At 44.1% G+C, this 12,434-nt stretch overlaps 1 long non-coding RNA gene across 1 annotated transcript; it reads left to right on the top strand.

Moving 5' to 3' along the window:
- The first annotated feature begins 6,960 nt into the window (after positions 1 to 6,960).
- On the top strand, positions 6,961 to 10,342 carry LOC125961042 (uncharacterized). The gene is made up of 3 exons (XR_007471340.1): positions 6,961 to 7,010; positions 7,274 to 7,408; positions 10,142 to 10,342. It is a non-coding gene; the product is annotated as an uncharacterized LOC125961042 (long non-coding RNA).
- Positions 10,343 to 12,434: the final 2,092 nt, after the last annotated feature.

The raw sequence follows: 12,434 nt of genomic DNA, 5'->3' as shown, positions 1-12,434 counted from the left end.
GGGCCAGGGCACCGGCGCGTCTGAGGCCCTGGGCCCCGCCGCCAAGCTCAGGGACAGGCCCCTGTCTGCGGAGGACGAGGCAGACTCCGGGTGCCAGAGGATATGCTGGGATCGCGCCCCTTCTGTCCGTCCTCCGACCCCACGTTCCCTCGGCGACGGCAGAGACAGCGGGCTGGGATGTGCGCCTAGGGAGGGAAGCGGGTGCGGTTCCGGCCCCGCGGGGCTGACCCCGGCAGGTGGGAAGCCCTCTGCGGGCCGAGATCCCGCTCTACTACCCGTGGTGCTCCCACGACTGCTGCTTCCCCTGAGCGCAGAGGAGCGGGACAGTCTCCTGGGCCTGCAGGCCGCCACGCTCCTCTCCTCGCTGCCTCCAGGTCTCCCTCCACGCATCCAGCACCTGCGACGTCAGCGAGGGGGGCGGGAGCTCGTGCGGGGATGGACCCAGCTGCAATCGCCGCCCCAGCCCGGAGCCCTGTCGTGTGCTCCGCCCGACCCGCGGTCGCTCCTTCCCGGACCTGCCGGCCGAGCTGCAGGCGGAGCCGTGGAGACACTGACGCCAGTGGCGCCGTCGGGTTTTCCTGGCCGGCCCCGGGCCGCTTCCACTTCTGGCTCCACGTGCTTCCCGGTCTGTAGCTTAAGAGCCGAAGGATGCAGCGCCGGGACGCTTCGCTGGCTGCACGTTGCGCGTAGGGTCGGCACTGGAAAAACAACGCGGGGGTCAACTACACAGTACACCCCGGGTGCTATTTCTTTGATCTTTGTCTCTGGTGTGAAAGGGCCCAGATTTCCCATCCTGGGCAACAGAAATGTTCTTTATAAATGTTTTGTAAAAGATGTTCTGTCCCCTACCAAAATAAGACGTTTGGTGACTTGAACTGTCAGAGTCATCCGCTGGTGTTGGCCGTAAGGTTGAAAAACAGGTCACTGCCGCAACCCAATTTGGGTGCATAAAACCCACAACAGCTGACAGACTCTGGAATTTAGCCCTCAGAGAAGGTGGACACTTAGTGGCTGGACTCCAAGCCAGGGGTGGGGCTGGAAAGGTGGCTTTCTGTCCTTCTGGGAGCCACAGAAGTTAGTGGTGAATTGATGGATGAGAATCTGTGCCCAACAAATAACTATTGCTCAGTACTCTTTGGCTCCACGCATGCGGCCAGACAGGGAGCACAGGGTCAGGACAGTCTCACTCACTGCTGGTGGCTGGGGACGCCAACAGGAGGGAACCATACATGAGCAGGGGGGCACCCTGGGGGAGGAATAAATCCCCTCACATCATGGGCAGGTTTTGGTAACTTGTTTTTTGTTTTGATTGTAGTTTTCATATTTTCTGGCGGAGGGCTAGTACAATCAATTCACTTTGGAATGCTGGTCTCCAAGGTGGGATGTTTGCACTGTAATTCGAGAAAACAGGCCATTGCATCCTACATCCCATCGGCCAAAGTCCACACCAAACTTGTGCTGATAGGAACTGCAAGCTAAGAGTGGTTTTTATATATTTAAATGGCTGAAAATAATTCATAAAAACATTATTTGCAACCCTCGAAAATTATATAACATTCAAATTTCCTTGTCAATAAATAATGTTTTATTGAAACACAGTAATACTCCTTTATTTACATTTTACTGTAGCTGCTTTTTGGCTACAATGACTGAGCTGAGTAGAAATAACAGACATCCTATGACAAATCTAAAATATTTACTCTCTGGTCCTTTACACAAATTTGCCAACCCCTGCTCTAGAAAAGCGGGAAAAAAATTTTTTTGGAAACTCATATGCTGGGATTTATACTTTTAAAACAGTTAAACTTTTAGCGAATTTTCTCCCTGGAAACAAACTTTAGGTAGATGTAAATATGTTACATTACTCTTAGTAATCTCAGTTAGAATAAACACTAATTCACAATTATTCCTGCACTAAGGAAGGGAATCCACCTGCAGATATTTTTATTTTCATCTCAGAAATAATTACAAATTAGTGTAACTAAAACCTAGCACCCACACAAATTAGCATCAACTGCATAAACTGCTAGATATTTCTGAGCCTCAAAATAGAACATTGTAAGCCATAAAAGTATTTACTTTAAATTTTGGTTTGGCGACATCTCTTGACTGTGGCAGTGTTTACCAAAGTTAATTGATCACAGAGAATTTCATCAAGAATCATTTTCTTATAGAAAACTATCAAGAGTTAATGCACTATAATTCACACTAGAGTAAAATAAACCAGAAAACAATCACATTGATGAAACAATGAATATGTAATTTACATAAGAATATAAAAATGTATAACGACAAAGAAATCACTTAATACCTTATTTTCTGTTATTAAATATAAAAACATATTATGCAACTTCCAGGTATTCTTGCATCTGGTAAGCCATTTCTTTCTTAAAAGGGCATTATTGCATAATGAAACATATAGGTAAATGCAATTTTAGATTTTTATTTTGTATTAACTTTCAACTTAAATGAATACATTTAAATTGAAATTTACCAAGCGTGTATATAATCGCATTGGGACTATATACACTACAGAACACTCTGGGAAATTCTAGATTTTATGATATAATGTGTTATTTTGGATTACTTTGGGTTATCAAAAAAATTAGAAAGAAATTAAGAGCCCAATATAAAGAGCAAGATAGCAATCCTCTTGTCTGTTATCCTTTAAAATGGTAACCGGTTGAATTTTGAATAAAATGGATAATGAAAGGAATTTTAACAGGCACGTACAGGAGAAATTTTATCCTCATAAAAATCGTTCCTGATTTTCAAACATATAGTTTTGAATTCTAACAATTTAAAAAATACTTATTTTGGAATATAGAGAAGAGCAAACCTGGTTCTTAAGACAGGAAACCTAGCTTTGCTCTCCCCAATTCATGTAGAGAAGATTTTCCAAAATTGAGAATTTTGTAAAATATTTTTACTGACCAGTATTTCTAAAAATATATAACTTTTCAAAGTTCCAGAATTGACACTGTTTTAAATGTCAATTTTATTTTATTAAGTGCCAACTTTTTATTGTAGACCAGTAGTGATATTTTGTAACTATACAATGTATGAACATGTCTTTTTTTTAACGTCAGAAATTTCATTTGGCAAATGATTCTTATTACCTGCATTAGAATATAGAGTTCTATGAAGAGAAAGGCGTTCTGCTATTTACAGTTTAATCATCATAACAATCCAGGTTCTGAAATGTTGGAAGTTCTCTTTAAATATTTAATAATTGAAAAGTTTATAAATGAACGAACAGCGTGATTTAGCTTATTTTTCTCCTGCATGAATCCTTTATGCTAATAATTTCTAAATGGTATTTTCCCTTTCGATCAGATGGTTGTTACAGTGTCACTCCCTTGCATGGGTGTGTGTGTGTGCACTCAGATGCACGTACACACAGTAATGTTGCAGGTAACATCATGGGTTTTTTAAAGGAATTTTTTTAAAGATTTTTTTTTCATTTTAAAAGATTTTAATTTTTATTTAAAACCATTTTAAAAGATTTTTATTCAATTTCTTACAATATTGTTACTGTTTTATGTTTTGGTTTTTTGGCTGCGAGGCATGTGAGATCTTAGCTCCCCAACCAGGGATCGAACCCGCACTCCCTGCATTGGAAGGTGAAGTCTTAACCTCTGGAATGCGAGGAAAGTCTCCATGATGGGCTTTATAGGCCCTAGAATACCATTTCTCAACCCATTAGACTTCAATGGACCTCAGGGCTATAACGAATGTTTTGGCCAACAAAGAAAAAGAAATTGAACTGAAAAAGGTCCAGAACTCATCATGCAGCCTGTACGCTCTCCCTAGCTAGCCTTCTTGAAGGTTTAATTGACAAAATAGTCGTTGTCTCTATGGTGATCTTTCTCCCGGAACATTTTTTAGTACAATTTTTCTACATCAAAGAGTAAAGCTTTAAAGGTAGACTTACCAATGGCTCTGTGAGGGATCTCCTTTGTGTTTACATGATTTAGTATATGCACCCCTCAATGTTCTAATACATTCTTAAAGTAGAACTCTTTTTATGTCTGCAAAGATCTTTCACCTTCTCAGCCCTGAAGATATCTATTTGTTCTTCTTGGACAAAACAAACAAAGAAACCCTTGGCTACAAAATGCTATGTAGGGATTAAACCACCATCTGACTCTGAATTCTTGAGTTCTTCCTGTCCATGTACCCACGATTATTCACCTTTCTTTAAATATAATTAATGTATACATTTTTTTAAGTCATACCAGAAATAGTAAGTGAACGTTAAGTAATAGAATTAATTGAAGCAGCAGAGGTTAATCACAAAGTATGTGTGTATTTATTCTTGAAGCCATTCAACCGGAATGCGGATACAGATATTTGGACCCTAATGTACGAGTTAATACACATCATACTATGTTTTACATTTTCAGTTAACATTCATCGTTGTTTCCTGACTGATCCCAGTCCTTGTAATTATGATTATAATTTTATAAAGTCAGAAAGTGTCTAACTGATCAACAGTGACAGAGTATTAACAGAAAATGGATTCATTCTTACTTATCACAATATTTCATGATTTTGAATGACACATACCCACTCAGTAGCGCTTATGTATTTGCAAATACTGATCTACTGAAGCAGGTTTGTTTCGTTTCTTCTTACTTGATACTGAATATTGCTTTCAGCACTTCTCAAACCCCTTCACCATCTACATCTTTATACTGTATATTTAATAATAAGACAATTGCTGAAGGACTGAATTATTGGCTCAATTGCATGCTAACACATTCTTTATAGACTATTTTCCCAGTATGAGTTTTCTGATGAATAGTAAGTGAAAGATTTTCCACATTGTCTTTAGAATTGGCATCTCCTCAGTGTGAGCATTTTCTTGTTCAGTCAGGAATAAGGAATCACTGAAGAATGTCCTTCCTTCATTACACTGAGACTATTTTTTCAGTGTGAACCCTCTCATGTCTAATGACTCCATGACTAATGGAACCGTAGCATTCATTTCATCGGATTTCTTCTACAGCAGTGATTAGATGGTTTACCCCTAGAGGGCTCTCCTCGTAGTAAACCTTGGGATGTCTTCTCTACTGTGTCAGGGATGCAGCCCACTCTGAGTTCTCTGTGTATTCTGAGGCTGGAGCTCCAACTGAAGGCTCTTCCACCATGATTACAGGGTCAGGGTTTCTCTCCACATGACTTTCCTGGTGGTTTAAAAGGGATAATTTCTGGCTGAAGGCTCAATATCCTTGATTACAGACACAGGGTTTCTACTCAGTATGAATTCGCTGGTGTTAATAAAAGTGGGAGCTCTGGGTAAAGGCTGCACCCCATGGATTCCAGACATAGGGTGGCTCTCCTGTGAGTTTTCTAGTGCGTATAAGCGTGAGAGCTGCGTTTAAAGGCTTTTCCACATTCATTGCATTTGTAGGTTTTCTCATTAGTGTGAATTCTCCCCCATGACTAAGGTTATGGCTTTGACTAAGTATTTTCTCACGTAAATGATATTAATTGTGGTTTCTCTCCTGTGTGAATGTGCTCATGATATTAAAGAGTTGGATGGTCACTGTAAGCTCTTCCACAGGCATTCCAAATATAGGGCTTCTCTCCCGTGTGAGTTTATTGGTGTGAATAAAAGTCAGCTCTCTGGCTGTATTACCTTGATAAAGTTCGTCTTCTCCAGTGTGAGCTGTTGGTGTATAAATGCGAGGCTTCAGCTGAATTATTTCCCACGTTCAGGACATTTGCAAGAGTCACTCCAGAGTGAACTCTCTCATGTTGTCTAAGGTTGGAGGGTGACTAAAACCTTCCACATTCTGAGATCTGCATGGTTTCCCTCTAGTATAATTAGCTTATGTTAATTCAGTGATGAATAACGGCTGAAGTCTCTCCCATTTGGGCTGAAAGTGTAACACACGTGGAGTTAAGGTTGTTGTATGTGACATGTCCTCATATTCATTGCATTCAGTGGATTCTTCTCCAGCATGAAATCCCTGCTATTGACAAGGAAAGAGAGGCATTAAAAATTGCTCACATAATAATCATTCAGTCATTTCTCTACATGTGACTTCTAGGTGGCTTCCTCAGTGATGGTCTTCATTGAAAATCTCCCCATGTTAGTCACATTCACAGGTCATGTTACTTTTCTGAATTCACACAGATTTTCTATCTGGTAAACCCTCACTGGTCATAGCTTTCTGATTAAGGTTTAGGTCTTCTTTATGTTTCAAACACTATATCCATGAGCTATGTTTAATCAATTACCTTTTCATTGAAGCCCAGGTTAGTGTTTGACATGTAATGTCAAAAGACATGGGTCCTCAGATTGTTCCATCCTCCATTAAATTGATAGAAAATCTCCTGGCCACATGGCCAAGGACATGGAGGGCAGAGCTAGGGTTGAGTCTCTGATGTTACTGATTCCCACATGGGGAGGAACCAAGGTGACTAAGGGCAAGGGCATCCGGGGTGGCGGTTGGTGCAACAGGGGTGTTAAAAGCCTGTAATTGGTGTTGGAGAACACATGATGGTGTCTTTCACCAAGAATTATTAAATAAGAATTTTGCGAGAGGTGTCCTTGCTGTGGAGACAGGACTCTCCAGGAGACCATGATAAGGGTTACCTGGGAATTAGTGTTAATCCTAGGAACTGAATATTAATAAACTAATAACTCTGAACAGTAAGCCCAATCAAAGTATAACACCCCATAACTTGCATTGTTTTCTGCAAAATGGGGATGTTATATTCTCCCTACATGCCAAGTAGCCAATGCAGCCTTGTTCTTGACCATGGGAGGAAAAAGCGTTCCTTCTGTCTGCGCATACCTGTGGGTAAGGTGGGAGGAGTCACTCCCAGGTGAGTGGTTGGGGATTGATGCCTGATGTATCTAAAAATACTTTGAAAGGCTGGGTTCTCATGGCTGTTTTCTCTTTCCTCAGATTTATCTGCTTGATTTCCGTATTGTCCCTGCATTAAGATGCAGAGGAGCGCAGATGGTGGCAGAGTTCCTGATAATGAAACAACAGGTGAGAAAAAAAATTATTTTGATTCCTGAATTGATCCATCTTTTGCCAAATGGTCAGGTTTCTACTTTGGGTCCAGATCTTCTAAGTGCACCCAGGAAATATTAACGCCAGTTATGTTCACCACCCTTTTAGGGATATGGCAGGTCAAGGACCAATGTAGAAACACTCTCTTTCCCAACATTTACTTTCACTTGCTCCAGCCTCCATTAAGGCTGTGACCTCACAGAAGACGGGAGAGGTTTTTACCTTCTCTTTTTTTAAAGGTCATCCCTTGGGCTCAGTGGTCTCCTTCATCATGTTACTGGCTGCAGTGGACTTAGGAATGCGGTGAACACAGGGGATAGAGAATGACTCAGAACAGAAATCTCTACGTCAGTGGGGAGCAGGCGTTTCATCAGGTGAGTCCTGTGTTATAGGTGCTGGGGTGAATGGAGGCTTGGTGAGAGATAGCAATAAAGAATCAATTCTTTTTCCTAATTTTAAAATGTTTAACTTTCTACAGACTACTCGTAAACATTTTGATAGTTTTATAAAGATACATGTAAGTTCCTTAGCAAAATTATTGACATAACTCTGTTCCTTTGTGTTGTTGACCTTCATTCAAATTAGAAAGTTGAATGCAATATCTGCAGATTCTTATTTTCTTAATTGTGACTGTGTATGGAGGAGAAGGGGCATAGTACATAGAACAAAGTGTAGAGCACTGGACAGCAAATGACAGTCTGGGGAGCTCCAAGACCTCACTTCCACACAGATACATCAGTAAAACAACCAGGATCTGCCTGAATGAGCTGGGATTCTAGCCCAGGGAACCCCAGAGGTGGGAACAATGGGCTTTCTGCTCCCACCATTGCCAGCCCTGGTAAGTGTTCCTATTAGACCCGGGGATGTGTGTGTGTGTTTGTGTGTGTGTGTGTGCGTGTGTGTGTTTGTTTCTTCTTCCTGACACCCCTGGACTTGCCGAGTGTGCATCACTGTTTCATGAAAACTATGCTCATGTGGTGCTAAAGGTATAAGACCCTCTCAGTCTTGTATCTTCCTGTGTTGGATACATAAAATTTATGTAATAGGTCCAGCTGCAAATGTTCAGTTTTCTCCTTGGTTCCTACCTGCAATGGCATGGGGATGTCTTCTTTGGGAAAGCAGCTCTAGACTCATGGAGAGAAGAGCTGCACAGGTGTAGGGTGGGCAGAGATAATTGGAGCAACCAAGTGAATTGCTAAGGTCTCCTAATAAGGAGGTAACAGGCTGGGCACTAAGGGAACCCAAGTCTTCTGAGTCAGGGTTCTGACTGCAGAATTCTCCACATTAGCGTGAGGAGCGCATCTCCTTCGCGGCAGCCTCCTGCCCAAATCTTCCCAGCCCCGCCCGCTGCTGGGGTCGCGTCGTGCCAGGCCGAGCCTAACCGACAGGGAGCTCCTAGGCGGACGGCCCGAGACGATCTCGAGAGTTTGGGCGGTCGGAGCTGATCCCTCGCCGGCCAGCGATCAGAATCCATCACGCTGACGTACGAGCCCGTTGTCGGGAGCCACCTGGCGGTCGCTTTTATATTGTCCCTTCCCTCCTGAGCTTTGGCGACCTTCGCGAGGGATGTGACTCGCCCGCCAGGCGCGGGCCAGAGTTCCGGGAGGCCGGCGACGCAGGCGGCGACCATCCCGGTGGTGCCGAGTGCTGGGCGCGTCCTGTCTTACCGGAGATTGAATGTGGAGAGAAATGTGCTGTCGGGCCGACACTGAGCTCCCTCGAAATGTTTTGGGGGAGGTCTGCGCCGGTCGACCAGCACTCCCTGATGCCCCTTGGCCCGCGGAGACCTCCTACCCTTCTACGCGCAACCAGGAGAGGATGGCCGTGCCCAACGTCGTACTCCGTGTGGAACGATCCGCCGCTGCGTCCTCGCCGCCTTGGGGGCCCGGCTACAGCCCTGTGCTGTCGAGGCGGTGGGGCTGCTCAACGGGGCCACTTCACTTTCTCCGGCCTCCAGGAGAGGCGGTCACGGGGGCGGTTCTTGCCCCGAGGAAGGGGCACGGGATGCGGCTCAACAGACGGGAGCCACCCGGCACATTGAAACGACGTCTACGCAGGGACCTCCCGTCCCCACTCCTTGGTCGCCTCGTCAGCGTGGCCCTTGCGTTTACAACCTGTTCAGGTCCCCTCACCGCCGACTCTCGAGGGCAAGCGTGTAGGGCGCTCATGGAGGGGCGGCAGTTCCTCCTAGGCTTCGGTGGTCGGAAGTACTAGTCATTTCTATTTGGGAAACAGGGACTGGCTGGGGCATCCGTGATGCTCGGGAGGAGACACGAGCCTGGCCGCGGTCCTGGTTGGGCATTGTTGTCGGGAGCTTCTCTGAAGAAGCTCTGCAGACAGTGAACGGCCTACGGATGCGCGGGCAGAGGGGAGGACCCCCCAGGGCAAGAAATGGGACCGATGGTGTCCTGGGTCGAGAAGAGGTGTCATCGGTGTGGCGCTGCGCCTTCGCCCGTGTGCGATCTGGATGCTTCCTGTTGAGGTTCACACCAGTTGCACGTCACTTGGCGTCTGCAGCGGCAAGGTCGACCAGATGGCCAGATTTCGGTATTGGGGCAATAAAAACATTGAATGAATTGAAACTATTTTTGTTGTGAGATTCACTACAATGTGAACATTAGTGAAATAAGAAATCCTAAGATTTACAGTAAATTCACATTTACTGTAATAATTACTATCGTTTGCAGTTTTTTTCACAAAATGTTTATCTATGAAATTTAAAATATATTTACTACAATTTTTTGTGATACAAGTCTGCTAATGAGAGAAATGTAATTCTTTGGCAAGGGGTATGCCATTTAGCTTATTACAGGTTCCTATCATCAAAATTTCAGTTGTTAATGCTGACTTATAAGGAGATTTTGCCTGGTTTACATATTTCATATTTGAAAATTCTTTTCACACAAATATGTACTACCAAATACTGAAGTTCAGGAGTGTGTGATTTTAATTGAACATATTCATTTCTTGGAAGGAATTTATAAAATTCTGTTTGATTCTTCTATTGATATTTGCCTTTTAGTATGTCATTATATTGTACATTAGTCATTTATAATTCTGTTTGCAGTTAATTTTAAAAACATTGATTCAAGTTTCTCTATCCACAGAGTATCTGATTGCTTGAAGATGATGAAGGAGGGTTTTGGGATGCAGAATTTTCTAAATCCACCTGGAAGCCTGGGAAACTCTCCCTCCACACACAAGGCCCTGCCCCACACACTGCAGCAACCAATCTGGAAAACCAGACTCCAACCTCTGCAGCAATAGGACCCAAGGGTCAGGACTTGGTCAGTGACTCACAGCTTCGAAATTTTCAGTTCTTTCCATGTAGAACCAAATGTGGGTAAGGCCAAATATGTTCCCCTAAGTAGTCACGTAAGATGCCCCTCTTCCTATCAGCTTCTCTCAAGCATCCCTGCATCACAAGCTCTCGGGAGGACATGGCTTCCTTTTTTTGCCACCAGAAAGTGTCCCCACTCTTATGTGTGCCCTGAGTCTCAGCCTGATGTGAGTGGTGGTGGCTGACTCCCATGCTCTATAGACAAGTTCTGAGTAAATAGTGCTTGTTCTCATTTGGGGTGTGTGTGTTGGGGGGTCTTTTTTCATATCTACAGAGCTTAGGATGGCAGGAAGCAAATAAAACTCATGATAATATTTCCCATGTTATTTTAAAAATCACATTTATTAATCACCATTTTTTAAGTTGAGACATAATTCACATACCATAAAACTCACCCTTTGAAAAGTGTAGAATTAAATGATTTATAATCTATTCACAAAATTGTGCAACCATCGGCACTAATACCAGAACATTTAATCACCTCAAAAAGAAACCCCATCCCCATTAGTCTCTTCTATTCCACCTATGCTCAGGCCGTGGCCACCACAAATGTGCTTTCTGTCTCCACGGATATGCCTATTCTCAATATTTCATGTGACTGGAATCATACAATATGTGCCCTTCATGTCTGGCTTCTTATACTGAATATCATGCTTTTGAGGCTCATGTTTTAGAATGTATCAGTAATGTACTCCTTCGTTTGGCCTAAGAATTTTTCTTTTTAAGCCATACGATTTCACGTACATTCACATGCCACCAGGGTTTTTGGAGGTTTTTTTTTTTTGTAAAATATATATTTTCAATTTTAACCATTTAAAGTCTACAGTTGACTAACATTAAGTACTGTTTCCCTGTCTGACCCCAACATACCCCACTCACCTGGAGCTTCCAGTAGGCCCAGAGGACACAAGCCCAGCCATGCTGCCCTTCCTTGGAAAACCCAACGTCATCCATCATGAGCATGACCCCACTATTAGTGCCCCTCATTGTAGCAAAAAGAACCCCGGACATGGATAGACTCTAGTGAAGAGGGCAGCTGCCCCCAGGCAAGTTGTTGTGCTTGGGACAAGGAAGCAGTGCCCTGGGACCTGCAGTCACCCTGGGGCCCCATGAGGTACAGTGCTGGTCTCCTGAGGGCATATTCTGCTGAGGTCACGGCCAGGCCCCTATGGAGGAGAACCAGTGAACCCTTAGGGACATCTCTTGTCATTCTTTTCTTCCTTCCTTCCTTTCTTTCTCTTTTCCTCTTTCCACCCGGAAGAGGTAAAGCTTGACAAGAAAAAAGTAAATGACTTTCTAGACCATCCATATTTCAGGGCTGCCTCATGGACCTGTCCTTATTTTCTCAATAAAAACCCTTTAAGGAACTAAGATGTGCTACATGTTCCAGGCACGCTCACCTGTGTGCCTGCCGCGCACAGTCCTCCATCTTCCCTTCCCTCTTCCAACACTTCACTCCTCCTGTGGGGGCTTATACAAGGGGAAAGATTGCTGTGAGTTCCAGCATAGTGTCTACCTCACCCCCTTCATGACTGTCTTGCTGACTCAATAGCCTTTGTTCTGGCTGCTCGGGAACCCTTGTCTGTCCTCTGCTCAGGGACACTGCTCATCGTTAGCAACACCCAACTGTATTCCCCACTGTTCAGGCCCTGGGAAATTGGCTGTTCTGACCTGGGACAGCTTTAAATATAAGAAATTGCTACCTTCCACCTCTGGTGTCAGAAGACTGGATGTGTGGCCCAAGGCTCTCGAAGGTGTTTTGCATCCTCCCAGAATCTCCTCTCACCTCCCTAAGAAACTCTACTACCAGGACACCTCCAACCAACACCCTCCATTAGGTGCTGAGCTGTCAATATTTCCAGCCCAGAAAGACCACAGCCTGTGTTTTGCAACAGGGAAATCCCTCCCCTCTACTTCCAGTCCATCCAAGTGTCCCCACCGTTCCTCAGCTCGCACAGCCCACAGACGGTTTCTGAGTCTGTACAACAGGCGAAGTCCCATAGGTGTCAGGTCCTGAGTCTCTTCCAGCTACCATGTTCCACTCAAACCTACATGACGAG

The sequence above is a fragment of the Orcinus orca genome, chromosome 14 (assembly GCF_937001465.1).
Source record: "Orcinus orca chromosome 14, mOrcOrc1.1, whole genome shotgun sequence".
NCBI lineage: Eukaryota > Metazoa > Chordata > Mammalia > Artiodactyla > Delphinidae > Orcinus > Orcinus orca.
This window is presented reverse-complemented; position numbering and strand designations above follow the sequence as displayed.